Source organism: Tachyglossus aculeatus, chromosome 8 (genome assembly GCF_015852505.1).
Source record: "Tachyglossus aculeatus isolate mTacAcu1 chromosome 8, mTacAcu1.pri, whole genome shotgun sequence".
In the NCBI taxonomy this organism is placed as follows: Eukaryota; Metazoa; Chordata; class Mammalia; order Monotremata; family Tachyglossidae; genus Tachyglossus; species Tachyglossus aculeatus.
The window spans coordinates 10,415,192-10,431,776 of NC_052073.1; the positions used below are offsets into that span (position 1 = coordinate 10,415,192).

At 44.1% G+C, this 16,585-nt stretch overlaps 1 non-coding gene across 1 annotated transcript; it reads right to left on the reverse strand.

The window, feature by feature from the left end:
- Positions 1–3,036: 3,036 nt before the first annotated feature.
- Positions 3,037–3,174, reverse strand: LOC119931955. Its single transcript, XR_005452249.1, has one exon. It is a non-coding gene; the product is annotated as a small nucleolar RNA SNORA7 (small nucleolar RNA).
- Between the last annotated feature and the right edge of the window lie 13,411 nt (positions 3,175–16,585).

Sequence of the window (16,585 nt, forward strand, 5' to 3'; positions counted from 1 at the left end):
TACAAGTCATCAACATCTAGGGACGGTCCCTACCCAACAACTGGCTCCCAGTCTAGAAGGGGGAGACAGACAACAAAACAAAACATGTGGACAGGTGTCAAGTCATCAGAACAAACAGAATTAAAGCTAAATGCACATCATTAACAAAATAAATAGAATAGTAAATATGTACAAGTAAAATAAATAGAGTAATAAATTTGTGCAAACAGATATACAGGTGCTGTGGGGAGGGGAAGGAGGTAGGGCAGTGGGGGATGGGGAGGAGGAGAGGAAAAAGGGGGCTCAGTCTGTTAAACGATTACTATTGTGCAAAGCACTGTTCTAAGCACTGGGGAGGATACAAGGTGATCAGGTTGTCCCACGTGGGGCTCACAATCTTAACCCCCATTTTCCACATGAGGAAACTGAGGCACAGAGAATAATAATAATAATAACAATGATGGCATTTATTAAGCGCTTACTATGTGCAAAACACTGTTCTAAGCGCTGGGGAGGTTACAAGCTGATCAGGTTGCCCCTCCAGGGGCTCACAGTCTTAATCCCCATTTTCCAGATGAGGTAACTGAGGCACAGAGAAGCGAAATGACTTGCCCAAAGTCACACAGCTGAAAAGTGGCGGAGCCGGGATCACCTTCCCTGGGAGCTTTGAACAAATGTGCCCAAGAAATCCCACATCTGTGTTACTCAAAAATTGTAAAAAGACTGCAGTAAGCTCCCCTTGAAGGAGAGAAGGCTTGAGGACCGATTTCAGGCTTGGTGGGGGATTTATTTTGTGGTGATTATTAAAATCATTTATTGAACCTGCCTATGTGTTCAGCGCTCTATCAGCTTATCTTGTACCTATCGCAGCGCTCAGTACAGTGTTTTGGCACATAGTAAGCGCTTAACAGATGCTGTGATCCCCATCACCGTGGCTCAGTGGAAAGAGCACAGGCTTGGGAGTCAGAAGTCATGGGTTCAAATCCTGGCTCCGCCAATTGTTATTGCGTTCTGCTCTCTACATGGTCTTTTCGTTGTATTTTATTCATTGTTCTTTACATCTATAAGCACTGTGGCCTAATCATACAGCATGGGCCTGGGCGTCAGATGGACCTGGTTTCTAATCCCGACTCCACCACTTTTCTGATGTGTGACCTTGGGTAAGTCATTTAACTTCTCTTTGCCTCAGTTGCCTCATCTGTAAAATGGGGATTAAGACTGCGAGCCCCACGTGGGGCACGGACCTAATTAGCTAATCTACACAGGTGCTTAGTACGGTGCCAGCACACAGTAAGTGCTTAACAAATGCCATTTTAAAAACGGTAAATTCTAGGAGGCTGGAGAGTAGGGACCATGCCTCCTTCGTCCCCTTGCAAAGCTCCCATCATCGTTCCTTTCCTGTCCACCCAAACTGCTAGCACGTTAATACGATCACTCACCCTATCTGGCCTAAATTACTGATTCAGCCTCCTTGCTGACCGTCCAGTCTCCAGTGTCTCCCCACTCCAGTCATCATCATCATCATCAATCATATTTATTGAGCACTTACTATGTGCAGAGCACTGTACTAAGCGCTTGGGAAGTACAAATTGGCAACATATAGAGGCAGTCCCTACCCAACAGTGGGCTCACAGTCTAAAAGGGGGAGACAGAGAACAAAACCAAACATACTAACAAAATGAAATAAATAGGATAGATATGTACAAGTACAATAAATAAATAAATAAATAGAGTAATAAATATGTACAGTCCATACTTCACTCTGCTGCCTGGATCATTTTTCTACAAAAACCTTCAAGACGTGTCACCCCGCTCCTCACAGAACTCCAGTGGTTGCCCATCCACCTGTGCATCAAACAAAAACTCCTCACCATTGGCTCTAAAGCACTCCACCACCTTGCCCCATCCCACCTCTCCTCGTTTCCCTCCTTCTACAACCCGGCCCATAAACTTCTCTCCTCCAGTGCTAAATTTCTCACTGTGCCTCCACCTTGCCTGTCTCGCCGGCAGCCTACATCGTGCCTCTGGCCTGGAACACTCTCCTTCCTCAAATCTAACAGACAATTGCTCTCCCCCCCTTCAAAGCCTTATCGAAGGCCCATCTCCTCCAAGAGGCCTTCCCAGACTAAGCCCCACCTTTCCTCAACTCTCTTCTGTGTCATCCTGACTTTCTCTCTTTGCTTTCCTCCCCACCCCAATCCCACAGCATTTATGTACATATCTGTAATTTTATTTATTTGTATTGATGCCTGCCTCCCCGCCTCTAGGCTGTAAGCTCCTTGTGGGCAGGGAATGTCACTGTTTATTGTTGTATTGTACGTTTCCAAGCACTTAGTACAGCCCTCTGCGCACAATAAGCTTAGATAAGCTTAGATAATAAGCTTAGAACAGTGCTTTGCATATAGTAAGCGCTTAATAAATACCATTATTATTATTATAAGCCCTCAAAAAATACAACAATGAATGAATGAATGATCTAGTCTGTGTCCAACCTGATTAACTTTTATATACCCCAGAGCTTAGTACAGTTCTTGGCACATAGTAAGTGCTTAACAAATACCATAAAAAAGTCTAGTTCCATGCTCTGTACACAATTAGCACGCACTAACAGTTAATAATAATAATAAAACACTTGTTAAGCACTTACTATGTGCCAGGCACTGTACTAAGTGCTGGGGTGGATACAAGCAAATCGAATTGGACACTGACCCTGTCCCCTCAGGGGCTCACACATTTTCCAGATGAGGTAACTGAGGTACATAGACGTGAAGTGACTTGTCCAAGGTCACTAGAGACTCAGGGTTGGTGCTAATTTAGCCTACAGACCAGACATTGTCTTGTCTTTTACTGTCGAGTTTCCAACCCATAGCAACTCCAGAGCCACATCTTTCCCGGAACGCCCCACCTCCATCTCCGATCGTCCTTGTAGTGTATCCTTAGAGTTTTCTTGGTAAAAATATGGAAGTGGTTCACCTTTGACTCCTTCCACGCAGTTAACCTGAGTCTTCACCCTCAACTCTCTCCCATGGCGCTGCTGCCCAGCACAGGTGAGTTTCGACTTGCAGCAGATCGCCTTCCACTCTCTAGCCACTGCCCAAGCTAGGAATGGAATGGGTATGCCTCTACTTGACTCTCCCTCCCATAGTCGAGACTGGAAGAGTACTGGAAACTCTCCAGGTGCCACCCTGAGAGGGATCAGACATTGTACTCCCTAATAAAAAAAGATGTAACTCTTAAATATTACTGTTCCCCTTATTCAAAATATTCCAACTTGTGTAGGGGACCATGGTCTGAGATTGGGAGATATGTTCCCTGCCCACAACGGATTTACAGTCTTGAGCTTACGGTGTCAGGAGAGAATTTTTTATAATTACAGGCTGCGGATTGCTGAGGGAAGAGAGATTCCTAGGTACACAAGGAAATGTTAAAAGTACCCAGTTAATGCTGCTCATGACAGGAAATGATTTGTGGGAGTTGTTTGGCTTGCTCCTAAGAGCAAATGAACTAAGTCCAGTCAGTTGTCCTGTGACACAGAAGTTTTCTTTCTCATGAAACCCATGTTGTGAAAAACTCCCATCACATAACAGGTGTTTTGACCAGTGCCGCTTTCATGCACATGATCGATTCTTCCAACCACAGATCGTGTTCTATCCGGATTGGTGCATGTTGTTGGAAGAACAATCCATGATCCCCAATTATTATGGTATTTGTTAAGGATTTTCTATGTGCTCAGCACTGTTCTAAATGCTGGTGAAGATACAAGTTAAGCGGATGAGACACAGTCCCTGTTACACATGGGGCTCATGTCTTTAAAAAAAAAGATGGCATTTATTAAGCGCTTACTATGTGCAAAGCACTGTTCTAAGCACTGGGGAGGTTACAAGGTGATCAGGTTGTCCCACAGGGGGCTTACAGTCTTAATCCCCATTTTACAGATGAGGTAACTGAGGCCCAGAGAAGTTAAGTGACTTGCTCAAAGTCACACAGCTGAAAATTGGCGGAGCCGGGATTTGAACCCATGACCTCTGACTCCAAAGCCACGCTGCTTCTTAAGTAGGGGGGAGAGCGGGTGCTGAATCCTCATTTTATAGATGAGAGGGGAGAACGGGTGCTGAATCCTCATTTTATAGATGAGGAAACTGAGGCACAGTGAAGTTAAGTGACTTACCCAAGGTCACACAGCAAGCAAGAAACATGGTCTAGTGAAAAGCGATTGCGTGGGAGTCAGAGGACCTGGGTTCTAATCTTGACTCTGTGACTTGTCTGCTGTAAAATGGGAAATCAACACCATTAATTCATTGACTTACAAAACTTGCACTGTCCAATTCTACCTGTGGAACAAAAGGTCCATCCAACATCAGATAGTGAGTTCAAAGTAATTCCAGTTTTATAAACATCTAGAGTTATGGCAAAGAAAGGACCGGAATTAAGGAGCACTGAATTTTGCACTGAAATCTGGGAGCTGGGAATTAGTTGTCATAAGCAATCTGAATATTCTGAAGGTTCAGCTGAGAGGTTATAGCTTTATAAAAAAAATCCTCTCCATAAAAAAAAATATCAGTTCTTCAATGGCCACTGGGAAAACATACATCTTTTATAAGCACTGTGGATCAGTGGAAAGAACATGGGCTTGGGAGTCAGAGGTCCTGGGTTCTAATCCCAGCTCCTCCGCTTGTCAGCTGGGTGAATTTGGGCAAGTCACTTCACTTCTCTGTGCCTCAGTTACCTTATCTGTAAAATGGGGATTGACTGTGAGCCCCACCTAGGACGACCTGATCATCTTGTATCCAACCCAGCACTTAGAATAGTGCTTTGCACTAGTAAGTGCTTAACAAATGCCATCATCATTATTATTACTGTTATTATAAGCCAAATTTCTTCTTAAGCGATGTGTTATCGATTCTTTCCTGTTGGTTCGTTCCTTTCTCTTTTTTTTTTTTTTTTACACTCTGGAAATTTCCCTTCTGCACCACCTCCTGATCGTTTAACCCTAAAATCCCACAAATCGTTTTTAGTCATAAAATCTGGCTTGGGGTCACATCCCAGAGAGGGTGGCCTCTTGACAAAGGGCTCCCAGGAGGAGAATGACATGACACAGCTGGTTTTCTCCTCCTCCCAGGCTTTCCGCTGCTCAAAACATGGTTCCCCAACTAAGCCCTCATTCGCCTAGCTTCCCTCCCCTCTGCATTACCTAAACACTGGGCCACTTACCCCTTAAGCATCTTGATACCCCAGCCCCACCGCGCTTACGTACCTATCCTTATACTCTACTATTTCCCCTAATTTTAATTTATTTCCATATCCATCCCCCCTCTAAAGGCGGTAAACTCCTTGTGGGCAGGGATCCAATTCTATCATGTTATATTTTCTTAAGTGCTTGCCACAGTGATCTGTACACAGTAAGTGCTCGACAAATACCATTCACTCACTGGAGAAGAGAGGAGGTAGATTCACCATGAGAAACAGGAATGTTAGACCAGAACATCAACTTTAGAGCCCTAGAATTAATGGAGGATGAAGACAGGCATACGTCAGGTCTCAAGCACACCATAATACATTAAACCTATTCCTTATAATTACAAAACCATAAGTCCTTGAGGGCAGGGATCTTATTTACCCATGTTGGGCATTTGATATTTGCCCTACCCTCAACCCCTCAACCCCTCAACAGCGTGGCTTAGTGGAAAGAGCCCGGGCTTGGGAGTTGGAGGTCATGGGTTCTAATCCTGGCTCCGCCACTTTTCTTTTTTTAAGGGCATTTATTAAGCGCTTACTATGTGCAAAGCACTGTTCTCTCTCTGCTAAAGGATTTTAACGAATCTAATCTGTGTGAAAGCTTATAATGTGCTTTACACTCAAACTCTTTAAAATAATTATTAACCAGATAAAGCTGAAAGGGAATGAGAGAGTTTAGATGGAATGAATTTCTTAAAAAAAAAAACCCATAAAAAACTTGCCACCACCTTGGATCAGCAATTTCAAAGTCCCGCCCGAGGCGGGATCAACCCATTTTATTTTTGAAAAGGAATTTTTGAATTAGGGTTCCCCCTTCTATTTTTGAGGGGTGCTGGAAGAGAGGGAAAGTCACCCTAAGCACGCAGGCAATTAGTGAATTAATTAAGTTCATTATGGAAAAATACAGTCTTTGCCTTCACCACACTGGGCAGGTTCCAGATTTCAGCATAACTTGGGAAGTTTGCAAACCCGTAAGAGATAGAAAGTGCTTATTAGCATGAGGAAGGGATGGTGATAAAGCAGAATTATGACCTTCCCACAAACGTTCACAAATATTTTTCCCAAATGGGGGAGAGGAAGTTTCGACAGAGGGAAAGGCTGATGTCAAGAAGCCCTTTTAAACCCAAAGAAGTTCCGTTTCTCAGATTTGAAGCTTCTGGAATTTTCCAGGAGGGAAAACTGCACTCCGCTTGGGTAATCTCCTCTCAATCTATAGGAAAGACACTTCCTGATCCGGCTTTCAAAATTCAGTGAGCGGATGGGGATGGAGAGAAGAGCCGTTAGTCCCAGCCATATAAGGAACATTTTGAGAAAATGAACCTCCCTTCCATGGTAAACAGCCCCTTTCTTGAAGGGGTGTGCTGGGACTTTGCTCAAGGGAAGTTTGAATTATGGTTCTTGGTGAACTTGTGACCAAAACAGCTCTGGAATGAGATGACCCTCTCACTCCCCTCTCCCCTTCCTCACCCTTTCCCATCTCCTTTATCTAAACCCTTAACTGCTTTTTGCATTCCTGATTTACACAACCCAGGCCTCTGGGTGAATTCCTCTCAGGACCTCTTGCTACCTAGAAAGGAGAGTCTGAGTTAGAGAGGCCCCACCCCAGTGGAACAGGCCAACACCTTCAGGAATGCAGTCCACACAGGCCTCCCTGCTTCCTTAGGAGGAACCATTCCTACATCTGGCTGAGGCACAGCTATTAACCATAATAATAATCAATCAATCAATCAATCAATCGTATTTATTGAGCGCTTACTGTGTGCAGAGCACTGTACTACGGGCTTGGGAAGCACAAGTTGGCAACACATAGAGACGGTCCCTACCCAACAGTGGGCTCACAGTCTAGAAGGGGGAGAGAACAAAACCAAACATATTAACAAAATAAAATAAATAGAATAGATATGTACAAGTAAAATAAATAAATAAATAGAGTAATAAATATGTACAAACATATATACATATATACAGGTGCTGTGGGGAAGGGAAGGAGGTAAGATCGGGGGGGGATGGAGAGGGGGAGGAGGGGGAGAGGAAGGAGGGGGCTCAGTCTGGGAAGGCCTCCTGGAGGAGGTGAGCTCTCAGTAAGGCCTAGAAGGGAGGAAGAGATAATGATGGTATTTGTTGAGCGCTTACTATGTGCAAAGCACTGTTCTAAGTGCTGGGGGCATACAAGGTGATCAGGTTGTCCCACGGGAGGCTCACGGTCTTAATCCCCATTTTACAGATGAGGGAACTGAGGCCCAGAGAAGTGAAGTGACTTGCCCAAAGTCACACAGCTGACAATTGGTGGAGCCGGGATTTGAACCCATGACCTCTGACTCCAAAGCCCGGGCTCTTTCCATTGAGCCACGCTCCATCACCTACAGCTTTCCGAGGGCAACTTTGTCAGTTAAGCCACGTCACCTCCTCTGCTCTGCAAAATTCTCCTATTGTGAAGGGGAATGCGGGGTCGTGGGCACTATTTCTATCCAGCGCTTAGAACAGTGCTTTGCACATAGTAAGTGCTTAACAAATACCATTATTATTATTATTGTTGTTGTTGTTATTATTATTATTATTATTATTATTATTATTATTATTATTTGAAAGCCCACCCCCACTGCTGCTTCCTACCCCTTCCCTTCCCCGAACTTGACTGCAGTGTTTCCAAGTTACAGAGTGGGAGGAGAGCCTTGCATAGTTTGTCTGCCATAGGAATGCAGTAATAAATGCATCCAATGGTTTTGTTTGTAACGCAAACACCCTTCCCCCACCCCCTAAGGTGGATGTTCTCCTAGTTCCTTTAACCCTGGGATTGGAGAGAAAGGCATTTTGTTCCCTTTTGGGAATATCTGTGGAGCTCTGGATTTAATAATAATAATAATAATAATAGCATTTATTAAGCGCTTACTATGTGCAAAGCACTGTTCTAAGCACTGGGGAGGTTACAAGGTGATCAAGTTGTCCCACGGGGGACTCACAGTCTTAATCCCCATTTTACAGATGAGGGAACTGAGGCACAGAGAAGCGAAGTGACTTGCCCACAGTCACACAGCTGACAATTGGCGGAGCGGGGTTTTGAACTCATGACCTCTGACTCCAAAGCCTGTGCTCTTTCCACTGAGCCACGCTGCTTCTCTAACCTATTACTCAAGTGTAGAGAAGCACCTCCTTCCCCTCCCCACAGCACGTGTATATATGTATATATGTTTGTACATACTTATTACTCTATTTATTTATTTTACTTGTACATATTTATTCTATGTATTTTATTTGGTTTATATGTTTTGTTTTGTTGTCTGTCTCCCCCTTCTAGACTGTGAGCCCGCTGTTGGGTAGGGACTGTCTTTATGTGTTGCTAACTTGTACTTCCCAAGCGCTTAGTACAGTGCTCTGCACACAGTAAGCGCTCAATAAATACGATTGAATGAATAGGGAGAAAACTGAATGAATGAGCATTCGTTCATTCAATTGGATTTACTGAGTGCTTACTGTGTGCAGAGCACTCTACTAAGCATTTGGGAGAATACAACAATAAACAGTCACATTCTCTGCCCGCAACGAGCTTACAGTCTGGGAGGGGCGGGGGAGAGTATTCATTACTGTATTTATCTATTTATTTTACTTGTACATATCTATTCTGTTTATTTTATTTTGTTAATATGTTTTGTTTTGTTGTTTGTCTCCCCCTTCTAGACTGTGAGCCCACTGTTGGGTAGGGACCGTCTCTAGATGTTGCTAACTTGTACTTCCCAAGCGCTTAGTACAGTGCTCTGCACTCAGTAAGTGCTCAATAAATACGATTGATTGATTGATTGATTGATTGATTGAGAGGGAGGCAGAGGTAAATACAAACAAATAAAATTACAGCTATGTACATCACTTAACTTCTCTGTGCCTCAGTTACCTCATCTGTAAAATGGGGATTAAGACTGTGAGCCCCCCCTAATAATGACATTATTATTATTATTATAAATACTGTGGGGCTGGGAAGAGAGAAGGGAGCAAATCAGGGCGATGTAGACAAGAGTGGGAGATGAGGAAAGGTGGGGCTTAGTCTGGGAAGGCCTCTTGGAGGAGATGGGCCTTCAATAAGGCTTTGAAGGGGTGAGAGTGATCGTCAGATTTGAGGAAGGAGGGTGTGCTCTGCACATAGTAAGCGCTCAATAAATACGATTGATGATGTTCCAGGATGTGGGCTAGGGATTGCAGGTGAGATAGTACAGTGCTCTACACACAGTAAGCGCTCAATAAATACGATTGAATGAATGAATGAATGGAGGCACAGTGAGAAGGTCAGCACTACAGGAGCAAAGTGTGTAAGTGTGAGGGGTGGGATGTCGAAGGAAAGAAGCGAGGTGAGGTAGGAGGGGGCAAGGTGGTGGACTGCTTTAAATCCAATGGTGAGGAGTTTTTGTTTGACTTGGATGGGCAACCACTGGAGTTTTTTGAGGAGCGGGGTGGCATGAGAAGCAGCGTGGCTCAATGGAAAGCTTGCGAGTCAGAGGTCATAGGTTCAAATCCCATCTTCGCCAATTATCAGCTGTGTGACCTGGGGCAAGTCACTTCACTCCTCTGGGCCTCAGTTACCTCATCTGGAAAATGGGGATTAAGACTGTGAGCCCCACGTGGGACAACCTGATCACCTTGTAGCCTCCCCAGCGCTTAGAACAGTGCTTGGCACATAGTAAGCGCTTAACAAATGCCATCATTAGTATTATTATTATGTCCTGAATGTTTTGGGGGAAAAATGATCTGGGAAGTGAAGTATGGCCTGGAGTTGGGAGAGACAGGAGGCCTGGGAGTCTATCAAGGAGGTTGATGCAGTAATCCAGGCGGGATTGTTTTGACGTATCACATAATCCTTCCTACTTTGGCTGTGAGTCCCATGTCTGACCTGATTATCTTTTATCGAAAGCATTCATTCATTCATTCAATCGTATTTATTGAGCATTTACTGTGTGCAGGGCACTGTATTAAGCGCTTGGGAAGTACAAATCGGCAACATGTAGAGACAGTCCCTACACAACAATGGGCTCACAGTCTAGAGAGCAGTGTTTAGGACAGTGCTTGACACCTACTAAACACTTGAAGACCACAGTTATTATAATGGATGCCTGCCAAATCCCTGGGAAGCGGCAGTGAGGCCTAGTGGAGAGAGCAGGGGACTAGGACTCAGAAGTCTCAGGTTCTTGCCCCCCTCAGCCTGCCTGCTGTGTGACCTGAGACAAATCACTTAACTGCTCTGGGCTTCATCCATTAAACAGGGATAAGATACCTGCTCTCCCCACCATGTTTGACAAGGAGTGTGTCTGATCCACATATATCGGTGCTTAGTATAGTGGTTGGCATGTAGTTAGTGCTAAATCCATGACATTTACTGAGCTCTTACTGTGCAGAGCATAGTACTAAGTGCTTGGAAAGTACGCTAGAACAGAGTTGGTAGATGCAATCCCTACCCACAAAGAGTTTACAGGAGGAGCCAGACATTAAAATAGATTTGGAATGAGGGGACAAATTAATAAAATAAAAATAGCTGCATTTGCTATCTGCTAAAGCTATCAGCAGCCACCGGTGTTTCTGGTGGCTCTCCCCACCACTCCAGCCCACAGGATCGTTAGCAATAAATTTAAATTAGGCACTAAAATCCTGGCTGAGGTAGTGAGAGGAACTGAAGTCGATAAATTCAAACAAGGACATTTCTTCTGGGACATGTGGGAAATCTAATACAAGTACCAAGAGGAGAACCTAGAGGTGAGGAAGAGATTGGGAAAGTAATTTTTTAGGGCAACACCTTTAAAGAAGAGAAGCAGCGTGGCTTAGTAGAAAGAGCACGGGCTTGGGGGTCAGAGGACGTGGGCTCTATTACCGCCTCTGCCGCTTGTCGGTTGTGTGACCTTAGGCAAGTCACTTAACTTCTCTGTCCCTCAGTTATCTCATCTGTAAACTGGGGATTAAAAGGATGAGGCCCACATGGGACATCCTGATTACCCTGTTTCTACCCCAGCTCTCAGAACAATGCTTGGCACATACTACGTGCTTAACATAAACCATTATTATTAGTAATAAAGAGAAACGTTATTTTACTTAGGTGGAAGAAGGAAAGAAAAAAGAGTAGACGATTCATTCTATTGTATTTATTGAACACTTACTGTGTACTGGGAAGCAGCATGGCTTAGTGGAAAAAGCACCGGTTTGGGAGTCAGAGGTCATGGGTTCTAATCCCGGTTCCGCTACTTGTCAGCTGTGTGACTTTGGGCAAGTCAGTTAATCAATCAATCAATCAATCGTATTTATTGAGCACTTACTTGAGCGCTTATTGAGCGCTTACTGTGTGCAGAGCACTGTACTAAGCGCTTGGGAAGTACAAGTTGGCAACATAGAGAGACAGTCCCTACGCAACAGTGGGCTCACAGTCTAAAAGTTAACTTCCCTGTGTCTCTGTTTCCTCATCTGTAAAATGGGGATTTAAGACTGTGAGCTCCACATGGGACAACCTGATTACCTTGTATCCACCCCAGGGCTTAGAACAGTGCTTGGCACATAATAATCACTTAATAACCATTATTATTATTACCCCAGCACTCAGAACAGTGGTTGGCACATGCTAAGTACTTTGTTTTGTTGTCTGTTTTCCTCTTCTAGACTGTGAGCCCATTGTTGGGTAGAAACTGTATATGCTGCTGACTTGTACTTCCTAAGCACTTAGTACAGTGCTCTGCACACAGTAAGCGCTCAATAGATACGATTGAAAGAATGAATGACTAAACAAATACCATTATTATTATTAATAAAGAAGAGAACCTTTTTTGCTTAAGTGAAAAAAAGAGTAGACTTTTCATTCATTTCATCGTATTCACTGAACTCTTACGGTGTGCAGAACACTGTACTAGGCGTTTGGAAATGTACAGTACAGCAACTTGTGCCATTGAAATAGAATTAAAAGTAGACAGGGAAATAACCGGGCTCCCGGGAGGAACTGGGAAAAGCTGGGAATCCCCCCCTTATGCAAATAACGCAGCAAAAAGGGTGCCAGGCCTTGAGAGGTTGCAAGCCGGAGGCATAGTAATAATAATAATAATAATGGAATTTGTTAATCAATCAATCGTATTTATTGAGCGCTTACTGTGTGCAGAGCACTGTACTAAGTGCTTGGGAAGTACAAGTTGGCAACATAGAGAGACAGTCCCTACCCAACAGTGGGCTCACAGTCTAGCGCTTACTATGTGCAAATCAATCAATCAATCAATTGTATTTATTGAGTGCTTACTGTGTGCAGAGCACTTTACTAAGCGCTTGGGAAGTACAAGTTGGCAACATATAGAGACAGTACCTACCCAACAGTGGGCTCACAGTCTAGTGCTTACTATGTGCAAATCAATCAATCGATCAATCGTATTTATTGAGTGTTTACTGTGTGCAGAGCACTGTACTAAGCGCTTGGTAAGTAGAAGTCGGCAACATATAGAGACAGTACCTACCCAACAGTGGGCTCATAGTCTAGCACTGTTCTAAGCGCTGGGGAGGTTACAAGGTGATCAGGTTGTCCCACTGGGGGCTTACAGTCTTAATCCCTATTTGACAGATGAGGGAACTGAGGCCCAGAGAAGTGAAGTGACTTGCCCAAAGTCACACAGCTGACGACTGGCGGGGCCGGGATTTGAACCCACGACCTCTGGCATGTCCGGCATACTGAATTAAGTTTCCAGGGCCCGGGGCTGTAACGCAACGTTGCTGCCAGCCTGGCTTGCATTCTTCATTCCCTTTATTTGCAAAGCCAACCGGGGCCGGGCTGCAGCCCAGAAGGCTGAGCTCACCGAGAAATATTAACCAGGACGACGGTGTGAGGGAGAGAAAGTCACACACTGCACCTAAAAGAAGCAGCAGCGTGGCACAGTGGAAAGATCCCGCGCTTGGGAGTCAGGAGTCATGGGTTCAAATCCCCGCTCCGCCGCTTGTCAGCTGGGTGACTTTGGGCAAGTCACTCAACTTCTCCGTGCCGCGGCTACCTCACCTGTAAAATGGGGATTAAGACTGTGAGCCCCACGTGGGACAACCTGATCACCTTGTATCCTCCCCAGTGCTTAGGACAGTGCTTTGCACATAGTAAGCGCTAACAAATACCAAAGTTATTCATCCCAGTTCCGCCACTTATAATAATAATGGCATTTATTAGGCGCTTACTATATTCATTCATTCATTCAATCGTATTTATTGAGCGCTCACTGTGTGCAGAGCACTGTACTAAGCGCTTGGGAAGTACAAGTTGGCGACCTATAGAGACGGTCCCTACCCAACAGCGGGTTCACAGTCTAGAAGGGGGAGACAGACAACAAAACAAAACATATTAACAAAATAAAGTAAATAGAATAAGTAAAATAGATAGAGTAATAAATATGTACAAACATATATACATATATACAGGTATATATAGAGTCATATATATAACACACTTATAGATATATACATATATATTCATTTATTCAATCGAATTTATTGAGCGCTTACTGTGTGCAGAGCACTGTACTAAGCGCTTGGGAAGTACAAGTTGGCAAAGCACTGTTCTAAGCACTGGGGAGGTTACAAGGTGATCAGGTTGTCCCACGGGGGGCTCACAGTCTTAATCCCCATTTTACAGATGGGGTAACTGAGGCATGGAAAAGTGAAGTGACTTGTCCAAAGTCACACAGCTGACAATTGGCGGAGGCGGGATTTGAACCCACGACCTCTGACTCCAAAGCCCGTGCTCTTTCCACTGAGCCACGCTTGTCAGCTGTGTGACTTTGGGCAAGTCACTTCACTGGGCCTCAGTTACCTCATCTGGAAAATGGGGATTAAAACTGAGCACCACATGGAACAACCTGATTACCTTGTATCCCCCCAGTGCTTAGAACAGTGCATGGCACATAGTAAGCGCTTAACAAAATACCATCAAGTCACTTCGCTGGGCCTCAGTTACCTCATCTGGAAAATGGGGATTCATTCATTCATTCAATCGTATTTATCGAGCGCTTACTGTGTGCAAAGCACTGTACTAAGCGCTTGGGAAGTACATTAAAACTGAGCACCACATGGAACAACCTGATTACCTTGTATCCCCCCAGCGCTTAGAACAGTGCAAGGCACATAGTAAGCGCTTAACAAAATACCATCAAGTCACTTCACTGGGCCTCAGTTACCTCATCTGGAAAATGGGGATTAAAACTGAGCACCATGTGGGACAACCTGATTACCTTGTATCCCCCCAGCATTTAGAACAGTGCCTGGCACATAGTAAGCACTTAACAAAATACCATCATTATTATTATTAAAAAATGCAGAGACACAAACCCCCCTCCGCCCCCACTGCCAACCGGGGACACGGCCTATGCGCTATGTTGCTGACTTGTAATAATAATAATAATAATGGCATTTAATAAGCGCTTACTATGTGAAAAGCACTGTTCTAAGCACTGGGGAGGTTACAAGGTGTTCAGGTTGTCCCACGGGGGGCTCACAGTCTTAATCCCCATTTTACAGAAAAGGTAACTGAGGCCCAGAGAATTGAAGTAATAATAATAATAATAATAATAATAATAATAATAATGGCATTTATTAAGCACTTACTATGTGCAAAGCACTGTTCTAAGCGCTGGGGAGGTTACAAGGTGATCAGGTTGTCCCACGGGAGGCTTACAGTCTTAATCCCCATTTTCCAGATGAGGGAACTGAGGCACAGAGAAGTCAAGTGACTTGCCCAAAGTCACACAGCTGATAATTGGCAGAGCAGGGATTTGAACCCGTGACCTCTGACTCCAAAGCCCGGGATCTTTCCATTGAGCCACACTGCCTGTACTTCACAAGCGCTCAGTCCAGTGTTCTGCACAGAGTAAGCGCTCAATAAATACGATTGATTGAATGAATAAGTGAATGGATGAGTGAATGAATGAGTGAATGAATGAATGAATAAGTGAATGAGTGTGTGAATGCCTACTGTTGGGTAGGGACCATCTCTATATGTTGCCAATTTGTACTTCCCAAGCGCTTAGTACAGTGCTCTGCACACAGTAAGCGCTCAATAAATATGATTGAATGAATGAGGGAATGAATGAATGAATGAGTGAATGAGAGTGAGTCAGTGAATGGATGAATGAATGAATAAGTGAATTCATTCATTCAATTCAATCGTATTTATTGAGCGCTTACTGTGTGCAGAGCACTGTACTAAGCGCTTGGGAAGTACAAGTTGGCAACATATAGAGACGGTCCCTACCCAACAGGTGTCAAGTCGTCAGAACAAAAGGTTTATGTCCCTCTCTCTCCACCCGCCCAATAAGCTCCGAGATGTGTACTAGATCTATTTTTGTCTTAAATATAAAGGGAATATTTCCTGTGACGCCCAGCATTCAAGCTTAAATAAAATGAAAACTTCATATTTTGTTTCTACATTCTACATTCTACAAGTGAATGAGTGACTGAATGAGAAAATGAGTGAGTGAATGAGTGAGTGAATGAATGAATGAGTGAATGAATGAATCAATCAATCGTATTTATTGAGTGCTTACTGTGTGCAGAGCACTGTACTAAGCGCTTGGGAAGTACAAGGTGGCAACATAGAGACATAGTCCCTACCCATCAGTGGGCTCACAGTCTAAAAGGGGGAGACAGAGAACAAAACCAAACATACTAACAAAATAAAATAAATAGAATAGATATGAACAAGTAAAATAAATAGAGTAATAAATATGTACAAACATATATACATATATACAGGTGCTGTGGGGAAGAGGAGGTAAGATGGGGGGATGGAGAGGGGGACGAGGGGGAGAGGAAGGAAGGGGCTCAGTCTGGGAAGGCCTCCTGGAGTAGGCGAGCTCTCAGTAGGGCCTTGAAGGGAGGAAGAGAGCTAGCTTGGGGGGTGTAACGTTGGCATTTATTAAGCGCTTACTATGTGGAAAGCACTATCCTAAGCACTGGGGAGGTTACAAGGTGATCAGGTTGTCCCAGAGGAGGCTCACAGTCTTCATCCCCATTTTACAGATGAGGTAACTGAGGCCCAGAGAAGTGAAGTGACTTGCCCAACGTCACATAGCTGGCAATTGGCGGAGTAGGGATTTGAACCCATGACCTCTCACTCCAAAGCCCGGGCTCTTTCCACTGAGCCACGGTAATCTCCCGAGTGAATGAATAAGTGAGTGAGTGAATGAATGAAAGAGTGAGGGAGTGAATGGATGAGTGAATGAATGAGTGAATGGATGAATGAGTGAATGGATGAATAAGTGAATGAGTGAATGGATGAGTCGATGAAAGAGTAAGTGAATGAGTGAATGAATGAGTGGATAACAGAGTGAGTGAATGAATCATCATCATCATCATCATCAATTGTATTTATTGAGTGCTTACTATGTGCAGA